This window comes from Chrysochloris asiatica, unplaced genomic scaffold, assembly GCF_000296735.1.
Source record: "Chrysochloris asiatica unplaced genomic scaffold, ChrAsi1.0 scaffold00229, whole genome shotgun sequence".
Taxonomy (NCBI): Eukaryota; Metazoa; Chordata; class Mammalia; order Afrosoricida; family Chrysochloridae; genus Chrysochloris; species Chrysochloris asiatica.
This window is the reverse complement of record NW_006408747.1, coordinates 1,351,518-1,357,832: the sequence shown is the minus strand read 5'-3', so window position 1 is coordinate 1,357,832 and position 6,315 is coordinate 1,351,518. Positions and strand designations below refer to the sequence as shown.

The following is a 6,315-nucleotide window of genomic DNA, read 5'->3' as shown; positions in this document are numbered from 1 at the left end:
CCTTAAGGTTGGCAGCCCGATTCGTAACCACTATGCTACCAGGATTTGAATCCCCCAGAGGCACCTCAGAAGAAAGGCCTAGCAGCGTCCCTTTAAAAAACCAGTCATTCATAACATAAACTGTAAAGACAATGTTCTACATCCTATTTTGTTGAGTAGCTGCTGGGATCTAAATAGCTCATGTATGGCCTTCTAAAGGTTAACTATGGGTTTCTTCCTGTCTGGAGGAAAGAAGTGTGATGAAAATTGAAGATGCTTGGACCACATGAACATCAGTCTCTACAACCCTAAGACCAGAATAGCTAGATGATGCCCAGCCATCACTACCAGCTGCTCTGAAAGAGATCACATTAGAAGATCCTGGGTAGAGTAGGAGAAAATCTATAACAAAATTCAAAATCATGAAAAGAAAAAAATTATAGTGGTGAGATAGAGACTTGTGGAACCCCGCAACTATGGACCTTAGTTACTCTTCAGGTCTCAAATAGAACACACCCCAGTGGCTCAATTTTCAGCCAAGCAATAGATACGTATACTAGTGGGGACGTATCCTAGTGAGATACATACACATAGAATGGTCAGTCATTCAACATCAAAAGGACAATAACAGCCTTACAGAGCAAATGGTATTATTATTTGCATTTGTTCAAGAACACATAGAAAGTGATGTAACAGATCCTAGTTTAAAATTCAGGCAGTTTTATTCTTGTTACTAAATACCATTGAGTCAGTTCCAACTCATAGCAGCCCTGTATAAGGTTTCTGAGGAGCGGCTGGTAAACTTGAGCCACCGACCTTCCGGTTCAAACCAACCTTGCAGTCCAGCACATTAACTTGCAGTGCCACACTCAGTCAATTTTGGGAAATAATCTCTTACTCACTATAATTTATAAAATGTTACTGATTGATTGAATAAGTTAAGGACTAAGAAGGGACCTTTCAATTTGACATGCAAGTAATGATCTTTTTTTAACAATAATGAGAATAGTTTTGGTGGAATGCATTAGTGAAAATATGTTTAGAATGAATTCAAGAGAACTTCTGTTTCTAGTTCATGGTTCAGCTGAGAAATTTGGACTAACCCTTTATTTGTTGCTGTTATTTTTATGTGCCGTGGAGTTGGTTCCGACTCACAGAGACCCTTTACAGGGTTTCCAAGGCTGTAAATCTTCATGGGAGCAGGAAGCCTCATCTTTCTCCCACAGAACAGCTGGTAGTTTTGAACTGCTGGCCGTGAGATTACCAGCCCGATTTGTAACCATATATATATACATATATACATAGACGTAGACATATATCTGTATATATACAGATATATACATATACCCTTTATATTTGTATACAGACAACAAGGGAATTAAAGAATTAACAACAAAAAATCACCTCTAGTATAGCTATAGGCTAGAATGCAATGTTGGTATATATTAAATTGAAAAATAAAAATCATAAGGCCTTCTCTGTAGATGCTGAAAAAGCATTTGATAATATTTATCAAATATCCATTCATAATTTTCCAAAAAGCATTTAACACACTAAGAGTAGAGTTTACTTAATATTTTTAAAGATAACTTTTCTATAGTAAGCATTATTTTTAATGGCAAAATTTTATAGACTTTCCTTTGAACATAGAAAGATAATGAAGACCACTATTAAATTTTTCATTTATTTTTATACTAACAGGCCTAATGAGTTCATTATGGCAAGAAAATTAAATAAAGAGCAAACTAGAAAGGAAAAACAAAAACATCTGTTCTCACACAGCATTGTTGTATATGTAGGAAATCCAAAATAATTAATAGATAAATTATTAGAATTAATTAATTAACAGAAGACCCAGATATAATCAGTTAAAATTCAAAATCAATTATATTTCTACAGACTAATGACAAACATTTGAAAAAATAGCTTATTAAAAATAATAAAATTTAGCATCAAAAAACTTCAGCTGTTTAGCTTAATTAATTAGTAAAGAATGTCTGCCTTAGCCTTGTACTCATTTAGGAGACATCTATGGGATCAAGTGAAGAGGAATTAAAATACTTATTGCCGAAGATCAAAAACCACAGCCTTCGGTATGGATTATTACATCTCAATGTAAAGAAAACAAAAATCCTCACCACTGGAACAGTAAACAACATTCTTATCAACAGAGAAAAGATTGAAGTTGTCAAGGACTTCATTCTTCTTGGATCAACTATTAACACTCATGGAAGCAGCAGTCAAGAAATCAAACAACGTATTACATTAGGCAAATCTGCTGCACACAACCTTGTTGAAGAGCAAAGATGTCAGCTTGAGGACTAAGGTGCACCTGACCTAAGTCATGGTATTGTCAATAACCTCATATACATGAGAAAGCTAGACAGTGAATAAGGAAGACCGTAGAAGAATTGATGCATTTCAGTTATCGTGTTGGAGGAGAATACTGAAGGTGCCATGAGCTGCCAAAAGAACCAACAAATCTGTGTTGGGAGAAGTGCAGCTAGAATGCTCCTTGGAGGCCAAGATGGCCAAACTTTTTCTCTCGTACTTCAGACATATTGTCAGGAGGGACCAATCACTGGAGAAGGATATCATGTTTGGTAACATGGAAGGTCAGAGAAAAAGAGGAATACCCCCAGCGTGATGGCAGCATCAATGGCCTCAAGTGTAGCAACAATTGTGAGGCTAGCCCAGGACCAGGCAGTGTTTCATTCTGTTGTGCATAGTGTTTATATGAGTCGGTACCAACTCGATGGCACCTAACAACAACATGGGATCAAACTGACAGCAGCAATTTGAAGTATTAGATAGGAAACAAGATCATGAGTTCTATGATTGGGGTAAAAACAATTCAGAAAAGAGTAGGAAGAGTGGTTGCCCAACTTGAATAATGTACTCAGTGTCACTGAATTGTACATGTAGAAAATGGTGAATTGGCAGATGTTCTGATGTGTATACAGTCAACAATAACCAAAAAAGTTAAAATAATTTTTAAAAACTAATACTTAGGAATAAGTTTGATAAAATACCTTTAGGACTACTACATAATTTTATTTACTAATTTACAGATTCAAGAAAATTTGAACAGATAGAAGTATGTACCATATGAATAGGTGAGAAAGCTCAGTATTTTGTAAAATTGTCAATTCTCTTCTAAATTACCTACAGATTCAGTGTAATTCCAGACAGAATATTGGTACATAGAGCATTAACTAATATATTGTTATGTAAACAAACAAGAAGTAGATAACCATGTGTATAGTTGCTGTTGTGGTTAAATACCATGGTGTCGGTTCTGACTCATAGTGACCCTGTACAGGGTTTCCAAGTCTGCAAATCTTCACGGAAGCAGAAAGCCTCATCTTTCTCTCATGGAACAGCTGGTACTTTCGAACTGCTGACCTTTAGGATAGCAGCCTGATTCGTAACCACTACGCTACCAGAGCTCCTTATGTGTATAGTATTCTACCTTATATCTAAACAGATAGAATGTGTATGTGTGTGTGTATGCATATATGCATTTATACACATACACACCTGTTTTAAAAAATTGAGAGGTAAATTAGAAAATAATTAAATTATAAGAGAATAAAGAAGATAAGGGTGAAGAGTAACTTTAACTGAACATTGTTTCATAGACAAATAAGCTTGATTTTGGAACTATATAAATGTTTATGTAATTATTCTTAAAATTAAATAATAACTTAAAAGAGAAAGGAAAATTAAACAAATTATCTAAAGTGTAGGAAGGTTAATGGCATAATAATTCACAGATGAACTATTCCAAATGACATTTAACACAGCAATTAAACACAATAAACCCTATTTGGATAAATCTTAAGGATAAAAGTAACTGAAAAATATGATAAATGCTTTTTAATAGTCATATTGTTAGTGCTAGTATTGCTGTGTTTTCTGAAATTTACAATTTTGGACAAAGCAATAAGTAACTATTAAAAATACAACGGTACTTCAAAGAGTTCATGAAAAATGGAAATATAAGGTAATCTGGTGGGATGCTGTAGGTTATTGCGCTGGACTACAAAGTTGGTTTGAACCGCAAGGTTGACAGATAAAGCTCACCAGTCACTCCTCAAAAACTCTGTACAGGGTCGCTTTGAGATAGAACTAATTTGACGGCACTTAGCAACAACAACATATCTTTAAGAACCAAGATTTTCAACATAAGCAAAAAGAACTCAAAGAGGTTAATTAAAACTTCTACTTCTAAATTTAAATTAGAAATATTGTTATATGAGCTCATGATATGTTTTATCATTTAAAAACATGTATTTCCTAGCTCTGTCCACAGGAAGGACCCAGAAATAATGACCAATTCAGTTGCAATGAGGTTTCCAAACTGAAATTAGAACATGGAAAAATGATCACAAGGTCTAGGACAGGAAAGTACAAGATGAGCCTAGAAAACACCATCTCATAACAAAAAGCAAGGAAGATGCCAAGATTGATGATATCATATTTGAAGTGCTTGGGAAGCAATTTGAATATTAAGAAGAGTATCTGTAATGAATCAAAACATATCAAACATATATGATATTGAAATATAAAAAATCCATGACTTCAAAATGATATTGAAGAAACCTCTTTGATCACCTTTGGGAAGATATCATGGAACAAGCTTATTCTGAAATAAATAAAGATGAATAAACAGGGGAAAAGAGCACCACACTCTAAGCATCTATACAACACTTTATTCATAATCAAAATGCTTTATTCATAATTAAAACAGATCAATCATATATGATTGTTGTTGTTATTAAAGTGCCGTCAAGTCGGTTCTGACCCATAGCGAATGTATCCATTTCCAATTAGGAAGTCCAGAACCAGACAGATAGCCACAGAGTAGGATTACAGACACATTGGGATGACTCTGAAACAACCAAACCCAGCCTCCATTGACGACTTGACCTGCCTAAGCATCTCCTCTGATTGTTAGACTCCATTGGTATTTGGGGTTTCCTACTATTCGTCCACCACTCATCTGTCAGTTTGTTGTACTATGTTGACATATGTGTTGCTATGATTCTGAAGCTATGAAATGGATATTTTAAATACCAGCAGGGTTACCACAGTGGAAAGGCTTGACCTGAACTTCAGACAAAGACAGACTAGGAAGAAGGAGAGACAAACTACTTCCACTAAAACCCCTGTGAATAGTATTGGATCAGTGTCAGCACCTGAAGTTTGAATAATGAAACATGATGAAGAGTACCAGAATATTATCAGATATAATGCCAGAATATGAGCCCCTCATATTAGGAGGCACTCAAAATGCAACTGGGAAGAGCTGCCCCCTCAAAGTAGAGTTGACCATGATGGTACAAATGAAGTAAAGCCTTTGAGACCTTCATTTGCTGATGGGACACAACTCAAATGAACAAAAGCAGCTGTCAACATCCATTAATAATTGGAATATAGAATGTACACAATAGGAATCTTAAGAAAATTGGAAATCGTCAAAAATGAAATGGAATGCATAAACATCAATATCGTAGGCATTAGTGAGCAGACATGGACTTTTTTTTTTTTTACCATTTTGAATCTGATAATTGCATTTATTGGTTTACTCTGCTGGGAATGACAAATTGAAGAGAAATGGCATCACATTCATCAGCCAAAAGAACATATCAAGATCTGTCTTAAAGGTACAACACTGACACTGATGGGTAATATCCATATGTCTACAAGGAAGACCAGTTAATACCACTATTATTCAAATTAACACACTCAACCACTAAAGCCAGTGATGATGAAATTGAAGAATTCTTCAGTCTGAAATTGATCAAACTTGTAGTCAAGATGTATTCATAATTGCTGGTGACTGTAATGCAAAGATAGGCAACAAAAAGGAAGGATCATTAGTCGCAAAATATGGCCTTGGTGTTAGAAAGGATGCTAGAAATCACATGATAGAATTTTGCAAAATTAATGACTTGTTCATTGCAAATACCTTTTTTAAATAACATAAAAGATGACTATACACATGGACCTCACCAGATGGAATACACAGAAATCAAATTAACTATATCTGTATTAAAAGATGGTAGAAAAGTTCCATATCATCAGCCAAAACAAGGCTAGGGACATACTGTGAAACAGAGCATCCATTGCTCGTATGCAAGTTCAGGCTGAAGCTGAAGAAAATTAAAACAAGTCCACAGAGCCAAAATATGACCTAGAATACATCTTATCTGAATTTAGAGATCATCTGAAGAACAAATTTCATACATTAGACACTAATGACCAAAGACCAGAAAAGTTGTGGGATGACATCAAAATCATCATATAGGGAGAAAGCAAAAGGTCCTTAAG

General features: G+C 34.9%; 1 protein-coding gene across 1 annotated transcript in view; it reads left to right on the top strand.

Annotated features, from left to right (window-relative positions):
• Window positions 1–6,315, top strand: part of SCLT1 (sodium channel and clathrin linker 1) — a 272,952-nt gene that overhangs the window by 173,267 nt on the left and 93,370 nt on the right. The window lies entirely within an intron of this gene.